Source organism: Hakea prostrata, chromosome 9, assembly GCF_041222555.1.
Source record: "Hakea prostrata isolate BN-2017 chromosome 9, UWA_Hpros_2, whole genome shotgun sequence".
NCBI classification, from domain to species: domain Eukaryota; kingdom Viridiplantae; phylum Streptophyta; class Magnoliopsida; order Proteales; family Proteaceae; genus Hakea; species Hakea prostrata.
Window position 1 is genome coordinate 40,490,934 of NC_142608.1, and position 11,442 is coordinate 40,502,375.

The window sequence follows — 11,442 nt, forward strand, 5'->3', positions numbered from 1 at the left end:
TACAACAGATGGCTTGATTCAATCAATGGTTAGGGTCATCATTGTTGTGGTGATCGAGGGTTGCACAGATTAGGGAGATCAACTATAGGTTTAAGGGATAGGGTTGTGTTGTGATTTTTACAATAAAGATTCAAAAGATCTAGTATGTTCTAATAGATCGAGATAACAAGGCCACCCTTTTCACAAGAAAAACAAAAGATGGATTATTATGACCGTAGTGCAATCCTGTGACAAAGAGGAGAATCATAAACAAATATTCCTTGCTTTGAAGCACCTTACCCAAAAAAAAAAAAAAAAAATTCAATATGGCTAGGTTGCGGGCTCCTTTCTTGTCTTGGATTTTACTTTTTGACTCTCTAATATGTAAGATCCCGCAGGAAAGTTTTTATTTCCTACAAAAAAAAAAAAAAAAAAAGAGGCCACAATCAGCCAAATGCTGCCAGTGTTTTTTAATCTTTCATTTTCTTGATTTTGAAAATTATTCTTATAAGCATATAGTAGTAATTTTACGTTGAATATTGGTGAAAATGTAAAATCACATATTAAGGTTAATAAATTAGTGATGTGAAGTGTTATTATTATTTTCTTCTTTCTTTTGGGCTGGAGGGAAGAGGGGGGTATTGTAAGGTTTTGGTTTCAAGTACAAGGGTATGTGTGGTGTTTCCGATGAAAATGGAGGCGACTCATGTAAAAAGTTAAAAAAAAAAAAATCTATTAAAATTGCTTCTTAATTACTACTTATTTTAATGTAATGAAAAAATAAATCAAAATATCAAGTAAGTTTCTTATTTTTTGATAGAAAGTAGGTCTTTTATTAATATATTATTTAAAAAAACAAAAATACCCCTCTAATAATGTAAATTGTCACTTACATCGTTTAATTAAAGGAACCAATAAGATGAAAATGATACCAAGTTGCTGATCAAGTAATTATTGCCATAATGTTAATTAATTTGGTTAACAAAATTCTTTATTCTTTTAAAATAAAGTAAAATAGAAACTGTCTATTGTATCCTTTAATTAAAGTAACCAATCAAATGAAAAATGATGTCAACTTGCTGATGATGTAATTATTGTCATAATGTTACTTGGTTTGGTTAATACAAATTTTTTTTTAAGGGTACGAAGGGTTAAGACGATTTACATTGGTATCATTTTCTCGATTTGAGATACTGGTTTTCTAAATTAAAAAGGATATAATATGTCCTCCACACAATTATAGAAAGTATTCTTACCTTTTTAATAAATAATATATTAAAAGGATCTAATTGCCAATTTAATTTATTGTGGGAAAGTGCTGTAATTAAAAATAACTATAGGAGTAGCAATGATAATTCTTAAAATGAAACTTCTTGGAACCATCACCCACAATTGAATGTAACGTTTAATGTCATTTATAAAATATTTACGTGTGAAAAATTTTCAACTCACTGCCCAATGTGTGTCGGCATTATCATATCTTTTTTCAATTTTCATGTGAAAGGATGTAAAGATTCCTCCCAATGTGCTGGTAAGAGATTGTCCTTGCTGGGAATCAAGCAACTTTAATTGACAGCAGGTAAGGTAGAGGTAATATGGCAATTTTATTTATAATTAAAGATAATTTTGAAATTAAAATAATTAAAATTATGATTTAGTGGAAGACACTAACATATTGGACTAACGTGTCATGATAAGTTCAATTCTACGATATCTATGTTTAATTTATTTTACTAAAAAATGTCTATGTTTATGAAACATACTTTGAAAAAAATGCACAGGGATGTCAATACATTAAAGCATTGGGGGTGTCAGAGCAATCTTTTTTTAATAGTATATTAAAAGGGTCTATTCATATTTTAATTTAGAGTTTTTTACATGAGCCCCCTTCATGACCCCAAACCCCCCCCATTTCATGGGAAACAAACCCCCCCCCCCCAAAAAAAAAAACTCCCAAACCCCCCCCCACCCCCAACCCCTTTCCTATTCCCCCAAAAAAAAAAAAAAAAAAAAACAACATCCCCAAAACTAAAAACAAAAAAAATCATCAACAATTAATAACCCCCCCCCCCCCCCCCCCTATTCAAAAAAAAACAACCCCCCCCCAAAAAAAAAAAAAAAAAAAAAAACCAAACCCCCCTACCTCCAACCCCAATAACAAACAAAAAAAAAAATAAAAAAAAAAAAACAAACCCCAAAAAAACCTTTAACCTTTAATTTTTTTAATCTTTTTTAGAGAGTTTATGATCGGACCGGGTTCATACTGGTCCGACCCTCGACCCCGGTCGAGACGGAGAAAACCGAATCACTCCCGAGCGAACCGGATCCGGAAGATGGCTTCTTTGAATAAGAAAGATTATTCTCTTTGCAAGCGTGCCCTAATCTTACTTATGGATTAGGGTAATCACCACGATGACAGTGAGACTCAAAGCGACGGCTGCGGATAATCATCATCAAAGGGATAACTATCGCATAACCTAACGGTTATCTCGGGAGTCCTCTACTAACCCAAACTAGTAGAAGTCTATCGCTCAACGGATCTTATTGATAAGATCCAACGACTACCCGAAGAAGGCTCGAGTGCATCCAACGAAGGAGATTCGAAGGTACACTCTATATAAACCTCACTACCATACAAGGTGAGGGAGGGATCAATCGATCAAAAAGAATACTATACGAGACTCGGGTTCGGATACATGCGATAGATCCAAACTATCGGCGTCTGCTATCTAGATCACCTTTCCCGTTTCTTCATTCATTAGCTCTGTGCTTCTAGCGAGCCGTTTGTGATTAAGTTCATCAAGCGACTTAGCCTTCGGAGGTGGACTCCCGACCCCAGCGGTCGGGCCACATCTGACGCTTTCGTTTTGCAGGACATCACGTGGAGATCCAAGGGATGAGCAGATTTTGGACGCATCATTTGGCGCCGTCTGTGGGAAAGACTTGAAAAAGCCATGGTGACTAGATCGGCAGCCGCAGCAGCCTTGCACAACGCAATTCCGGTGTTCGAGATACAGGGTGAATAATCCAGATATTCCCCGGGAAAGCCAAAATCCTATCGAGGTGGATAATGGCCGGGGAGGACGTAATCTTCCTCCCGATACAATCCAAGATCAATTGGATCAGGTAAAGATTCAACTCTTGGAGGTGAGCCAAGCACTCCGCGTGCTCACCCAGGCGAGTGGTTTTACCACAAGAACACGATCAACACGATTCGGGGAGACGTGCATTGCCACGTGATCAAATACCACGTGACCAAAGAATGGCTGAAGACCGGAATGTTGATCGGAATTTCCGTGAAGGAGACCGAGGACTTCGGAGGATTGATGATCAACCAAGGCGAGGCGATCGGTTCGACAAACCACAAGAGAGTACAACTGATTCAAATACAAGGTTGGATACGAGGGTAAGAACTCACTCACCCTCTGTCGGAAGAACCGTTCGTGATGATCGAGCAATTCGTGACGAGAGAAACGTTCGTGAAGGACGGGCTGTTCGTGATGATCGAGTAGCACGTGATGATCGTGTTAATCGAGGTCGTGATCGTATTCTTGAAGATCACCCGACCCCAGTTAATCAAGAATTGGCCAACATCAATGAGAAGTTAGGACAATTGGCTAAGGGAAGAATAGCGAGGATATTTACTCGGTCATTCGGAAGACTCCTTTTCTTTGAGCCAATTGCGGGATATCGGTTGCCCCATAACTTCCGTTTGCCTACCTTCTCAACATTCGATGGCTCCGAGATCCAACAGCTCACATCGGCTATTACCAACGAGACCATGGCGGTTTCGGGTAATTCGATGAAATTTTATGCGGGGTTTCGGTTCATCTCTAAGCTGGAGCGGCACAAAAGTGGTTTTCTAACCTCCCTCGGGAAGGATCGTAAACTTTGACGAATTGGCGAGCCAATTCATAGGGCGATTCCGAGTGGGATACGAGGTCAAGAAAACGGAAGAAACCTTGTTTCTTGTCAAACAAGGAAAGAACGAATCGATCGAGAGTTTCTGAAATGATTCAACAAAGTGACGATGGTGATAGAAAACTTGGATGAACAGGTAGCCAGAATCGCTCTATTCACGGGACTCACAAATCGGAAACTCCTGGAGTTATTACTACGGGATATACCCACGACTTATCTTTGAGTTGGTACGAGAGATGCCGAAGCAAGCTGAAGTCATGGAGATTCTAGATGCGCGCCAAGGAGATAATAAAGTCTCCAATAAGGAACAAAAGGCTCCTGATTAGAAGCAGAAGCCAAAAAAGAATGTTCGCGATCGGGTTGGAAGATCCCAACCTTGGCGCCAAAGATCCCCCGGTAGAAGTGAGTACACTCCATTGAATGCTCCTAGGGCCAATATTTTGAATATCCTCAAAAGAAAAAATATTTTGAAGTGGCCGCCTAAAATTCTTTTGAAACCCGGAGAGCAGCAGGATCGGGAAAAGTATTGCCGATTCCACAAGGACTATGGTCATTACACTAATGATTGTCGTCATACGAAGGCGGATATTGAGAGATTGATATCTCGGGGACATCTGTCAAGTTTTGTTAGCGGGGAGAAGGGAGGAGCCACGTGGGCCACGTGCGGCTGCCCCTAAAAGGAATCGTTCGGTTAGTTCAGAACGATCGAGGGAGGCCCCGAAGTCTAAAAAAGGCAAGGAGGTGATTGAAGCTGCTACTCGGTCACCGATTCTTACCATCTTCGGGGGTCCAGAGCCCGAGTCATTCCGGAGTTTAAAAACCAAATCCAAATTTGTTGGAGCCGGAGAGGCGCAGAAGCGGAAGAAGCTGAATGGTGAAGATTCTATCACCTTTAGCGAAGAAGACGAAAGAGATGTTTGTTTACCTCATGATGATGCTATAGTCATCAAGGTAGAGATTGCACGGCGGGAAGTGCATAGAGTATTGAATGATACGGGTCTGCAGCTGACCTAATTTCTTACGAAGTGTATCAAAAATTGAAGGTGGATCGGGACTTGATGAAACCTTCATCTACACACCTATATGGCTTTGCGGGGGTCATCTGCGGTAGCGGAAGGATCGGTTCGGTTGGATCTTTCCATTGGAAGTTTTCCTAAAGAAACAACTGTCCGAATCAATTTTTTGGTGGTTCGAGAACTACCAGCCTATAATATGATTCTCGGGCGACCATCTTTATCCAAGATAGGTGCTATTGTTTCGACAAAGCACCTGAAGATAAAATTCCCGATTGATATGGAATCGGTCAAGTCTCCTCTCGACCGGAAGATCTCTCGGCGGTGTTATGTTGCCTATTTAAAAGACAAGGAGGGTCCGAGGAAGGTTACTGCCCTCCCCATAGAAGTTCGAGATGATCGGGAAGAGACAAAGATACAAAGGCCCGAACCGGTGGAGAAAGCTGGAGCAAATCCAGTGTGTACCGAGGATGAGAAAAAGATTACTTATGTCGGGTGCGAGCAGTGGAAGAGTTTAAAGATGAGTTGAAGTTATTTCTTCAACGAGAATAAGGATGTATTCGCATGGTCTGCTGAGGACATGCCGGGGATCGATCGGGCCATTGCGGAGCACAAACTCTGGATAGACCCTAAGGCGAAACCGGTGATACGAGAAAAGAAGAAATTTCTCTATTGAAAAGTATGAAGCCGTTCGGAACGAAGTTGAAAAACTTAAGAATTCTGGTTTCATAGAACCAATCGAGTGCCCAACTTGGTTGGCCAACGTGGTGATGGTGAAAAAGGCGAATGGGAAGTGGAGGATGTGTACAGACTACACGGATCTAAACAAAGCTTGCCCAAAAGATTGCTACCCGTTGCCTCGGATTGACCTCTTGATAGATGCTACTGCGGGATATGAAACTTTAAGTTTCATGGATGCCTACTCGGGTATAATCGGATCCTTATGAATAAGGAGGATGAGAAGTATACGGCTTTCATGACTGATCGTGAAAGCTATTATTACAAGGTCATGCCTTTTGGCCTGAAGAATGCGGGAGCAACATATCGAGAGGGCCGTCAACAAGATTTTCAAAGAGCTGATAGGAAAGAATGTTGAAGCATATGTTGACGACATGCTTTGGTGAAAAGCTTTACAAAAGCAAATCACATTGCAGATTTGACTGAGGTTTTCTCGATGCGAGGAAACATCAAATGAAGTTGAACCTCGAAAAATGTGCCTTTGGAGTCTCCTCGGGCAAATTCTTGGGTTTCATGGTATCACGAGAGGGAATTGAGGCAAATCCTGCCAAAATACAAGCTCGATTGATATGGAGGCTCCCAAAACCGTTCGGGATGTACAATGTTTGACCGGGAGAGTTGCTTGCCTTAAATCGATTTATCTCCAAGTCCGGAGAAAAATGTTTGCCTTTCTTCAAGGCACTTAAAGACCTGAAGGGCGATAAGGAAGCAAAGTGGACTGAAGAGTGCCGAGAAAGCTTTCGAGGAATTAAAAGAAGCACTTGGACAACCACCGATCTGTCCGGACCGGAGAAGGGGGAAACATTACAGCTATATCTAGCGACATCCCTTTCGGCGGTCGGTGCGGTACTTGTTCGGGAGAAAGATAAGAAACAGTGGCCGATTTACTATGTAAGCCACGTGTTGCTAGATGCGGAGACGAGATATTCGCAGATTGAGAAGCGAGGCTCTGGCTCTCATGATGGCCGCCGGGAAGCTAAGGCCATATTTTCGAGGCTCATCCAATTGAGGTATTTACAACTTTTCCTCTTAGTAAAGTTCTTAACAAACCTGATTTGTGTGGAAGGATGGTATCTGGTCGGTTGAGCTAAGTGAGTTCCAAGTGAGCTTTAAGCCCAGAACTGCAATCAAGGCTCGGGCATTAGCCGACTTTGTAGTAGAAACTACTTTGCACCAGTGGAACCCACCATTGAGGATCCCATTATACCAACCACTTGGGAGGTATATGTGGATGGTTCGAGTAATAAAGATGGAGCAGGCGCTGGAATTCTATTAAAAAGTCCAGCAGGATTTATTATTCGATATGCTTTGAGATTCGCATTTGATGCAAGTAATAACGAAGCGGAATATGAGGCCCACGATAGCGGGACTTCGGTTGTCAAAGGCATTAGCTATTGCAGATGTTACTATTTATAGTGACTCTCGGCTTATAGTCAACCAAGTCCAGGGGGAGTATGGCATTAAAGAACCACGCTTGCAAAAATATCGGGAGATAGTGCGGGCATTTCGAACCAATTTCGGAATTTGAAGATATCTCGGATTTCGAGGAATGAAAATTCGGTGGCGAGATGAGCTATCCCGACTAGCCAATGCCAAGGAAAAGAATCTAGACCCTTCGGTCTACATTGAAGAGGTAACTTTTCCAAGTTATCATGAGAAAGAAATTTCTTATATTGAAGCAGAACGTTGCTGCATGGATCCAATAATCGAATATCTAAGAGATGACAAGTTACCCGAGGATCCGGTAGAGGCAAGGTTGATCAAGATTCGATCAGCTAGATTTGTCATTCGGAATGGGAGACTATACAAAAGATCTTATCTTGGACCCCTTATGAGATGTATAGGCCCCGAAGGAGTAAAATCAGCTTTGGCTGAGGTTCATGAAGGAATTTGTGGCGCTCACATGGGTGGCAGAGCCCTAGCCCACAAAATTCTAAGACTTGGGTTATATTGGCCTAAGATCCAAGAGGCTGCTATGGACTACGTTTGTCAATTTAGTAACTGTCAAATTCATGCTACGATATCGAAGCGCCCGGCGGAAATTATGACTTCAATTCTAAATCCCATTCCCTTTGCAATGTGGGGAATTGATATCATGGGCAAATTCACCAAGGCATCGAGGCGGACGGGAATATCGATAGTAGCAATTGATTACTTCACAAAATGGGTAGAAGCCGATTGCCTTGGCGACAATTACGAGAAAAAAGTGGAGAAATTTGTGCTTGAATCAATCATATATCGCTTTGGGATTCCAAAGATAATTGTCACCGACCATGGTACTCGGTTCGATTGTCCACAATTTGAGCAATTCTGTGGAACATATATGATCGAGCATCATATGTCCTCGGTGGCATACCCCCCAAAGCAATGGCCAGGTAGAGGTTACTAACCGAACGCTACTGGAAGGAATAAAGAGAAGACTCGAAGCTGACAAAGCTTCTTGGGTCGAAGAACTACATAATGTATTGTGGGCTTATAGAACTACGGTTCGAACACCTACGGGGAGAAACTCCATTCGGGTTGGCATATGGATCCGAAGCATTTGGCACCTGTGGAGATAATGGCGGGGACGTTACGGGATCGTGAGTTCGAGGAAAAAGTAAATGAACAAGGATTGCTTGATAGTCTTGATTTGTTGGACGAAGTTCGGGCAAAGGCAATAGCACGAACTCAACATTATCAAAGAAGGATAGCGTCTCATTATAATACTCGAGTGAAGAATCGTCGGTACTTAGCCGGAGATTTGGTGTTGAGAAACACCCTAGCTTCCGACCCGCGTCACCAAAGAAAGTTGGACCCTTCCTGGGAAGGACCTTATATGGTTGTGAAACCGGTCGGTTCAGGAGCTTACAGGCTGAAGAACATCGATTCCCAGAAAGAGTTGGATCGTTCGTGGAATGCTAGGCATCTCAAAAAGTTTTATCCTTGAGGATGATTTCAATTTTGTTCGCGGTGTAATCATTTTCAACTCAATCAATGCAATTTTTGGCTTTTAACAAACTATCTTTTGATTGGGGGGCATCATACACCACATTCAAGAACAAGATCCAACTATAAGGCATCGGATGAAAATTCGTGTGGGTCCTTCAACACTTCAACGCTTATGGAAAATTTTTCGAACTTTCTTAAGTCGGGGCATCGGATGAAAATCCGAGTGAGTTCCTTTTGCAAGGCGTCGGTTTGAAACCCGAGTGAGTTCCTTCGAGACTTATTGAATTTTTGAATTATCCTTAAGTATAAGGCATCGGTTTAAAACCCGAGTGAGTTCCTTCTCAGACTTATTGTATTTCTCCGAAAATCCTTAAGTATAAGGCATCGGTTTAAAACCCGAGTGAGTTCCTTCTCAGACTTATTGTATTTCTCCGGAAATCCTTAAGTATAAGGCATCGGTTTAAAACCCGAGTGAGTTCCTTCTCGGACTTATTGTATTTCTCCGGAAATCCTTAAATAAGGCATCGTAAAACCCAGGAGTCCTCCCCCGACTTTTTTTATTTCCCCCCAAAACAGTATAAGGCATCGGTTTAAAACCCGAGTGAGTTCCTTCTCGGACTTATTGTATTTCTCCGGAAATCCTTAAGTAAAGGCATTGTTTAAAGACAAGTGAGACCTAATGCATGTGGAAATCCTGAACGGCTCCACCCCCGATTCAAGTGGCTAGCAAAGTTCAAAGATAAAGTAATTTCTTATTTCTTGGGAAGATCCAAAGAGGCCGGTATCAAAATAATTACAAGAGCTGGATACAATCTTTGATCAAAGAAGAAAGTCATTACAGGTGATTTGTTAACAAGTTATACAAGATCGATGCGACTTTGCTAGAACAAACATATGAGTCAACCATTGGTGGGGAGTCAAGGAAAAGAAGAGAAGAAATGAGGATTACAAAAATATTTCGATATTCAGAAAATCCTCCGCAATTTCATACTCTTTGTCCAGCTTGTCCAGGAGAAGAATGGTCCTCGACCAAACTCGCATTCGGTACAAGCTCGTCATAATTGACTTCTTCCGGCGGAGAATAAACAGGAGAATCTTCCAGATATTGCATAATATCTGGATCGGAAGGTGGAGGATCAATCTTATCCTTGGTCCAGTCGGGAGGAGGAATACCCGGGTCGGTAAATACTTCGGGATGGCAAACAGCACCTTGTAGGGAGTCGTATCAAAATGAGGATCTTTCCTTAATATTGATTCCCATACTCCGTTCTCACCATCCCGATGCGCCTTTGCAAGTTATAAGCATTCAGCATATCAACAAAAGGCTTCTTGTGTAAATACTTGAAGACGCGAGGCTCTGCGAACATCGGTTGGAAGGGATTCGGGCAAAGGAACGACAGCTTGCCTTTCGGGTAATGTTTCGGATCCTTTAGCTCTGACTTTCCAACTGTCCGCTCCGATCGCCGGATCTTCTCCCTGGCATCATCCAAGTCCGACCGAAGACGACCAATCATCGAATTCTTTTCTCCTGCCACCTCCCAAGCTAGATTCCGAAGGCGAGCAATCTCAACATCTTTAGCTTCAGAGATTTCCCGAAGCCTAGAAACTTCATTGCTCAACCTCTTGAGTCTAATGCTTGCTTCCACTTGGTTGTGGAAGTTACCAGCAAGACTCCTGCAAACAACTTTCGAGTTAGCGAGGAGCGAGAAAAGTAATTTTTCAAAATCGGGAGGATAATGAAGAAAGACTTACATCACCGGTGACTTCGTAAAGACTTCATCTGGAAGTTTGGAAAGAAGCTGCGCTCTCGGAAGTCATTCGAGCAGCGGTACACCATTCCAACGCTTTGTCAAACTCGTTTGACACTAATTCGAGCGAAGGATGAGAAGGATGAACTACACCAAGCAAAGGCTGAGCTTCATCACTTGTCACCCGACGGCGCTTCCTGGTGGCAAAATCCTCCAACTCGGAAGGAGAGGAGGAGGATGCCAAACAAGCACTGGAATTAGAAATAGGAGCAGCACCTGCTGGGACCACACCTTCATCGAGACGCCAACATAGTTGCCTCGGATGCCCGAAGAGTCTTCTTCGGGGTGCGCACCAACAGGCTCACCAGCGGGAGTGCCGGCAGCACCATCGGCAGCGGAGTGATCAAGATCTTCCTGGGAAAGACGAGCGATCACTTCGGGCAAAAGGAGGCGTAGGGACGGCATCACCGAAGGCTGCGGGAATCTAACTTGAAGATTCACCGCCAGCGATCGCCTTACGCTTGGAGGATTCACTAGCTGAAACCACCACACTGGCCCCAACCACCACCAACGCAACCCTTTTCTTGCAAGATTTTGCTCGATAAAGTTCGGGTTGATCTTGGGAGCCACTATGCAAAACAACAAAAAAAAACCGCCGTATCGGTCTGAGAAATAAACTACAACAACAATGGGGAAACCCTAGTTTTCTAAAGCTACGACAGACCAACAAACTAAACCCCAAGTATAACTACTTGTGCAGTTTACTTCGGGGGGAAGAGGGGAAAGAGATGAGAAATCAAAAAACTCACTTGTTCGGAAATGGATAGAGCTGTCGTTGGAGTACGAGGAATACGGAAGCGAGGCCGAAGGACGAAAGGTTGCTTTGGCACTTTAGCAAATCTATCTTGCGGAAGTCGGGATAGATGGAGAGTACCCACGAAGGCTTTAAATAGCCTAAGGTATAAGACGACGGTTGAAGGCTAAGGACAACCGACGACCCAGATCGAAACGACGCTTCGAAATCCGCAAAAAGCAAGATCAACGGTCGAAGAGATGCCACATGGAAACATGTGGAAGCGAGCACCTGATGCAGAGAAACCTCCAATCGTCGC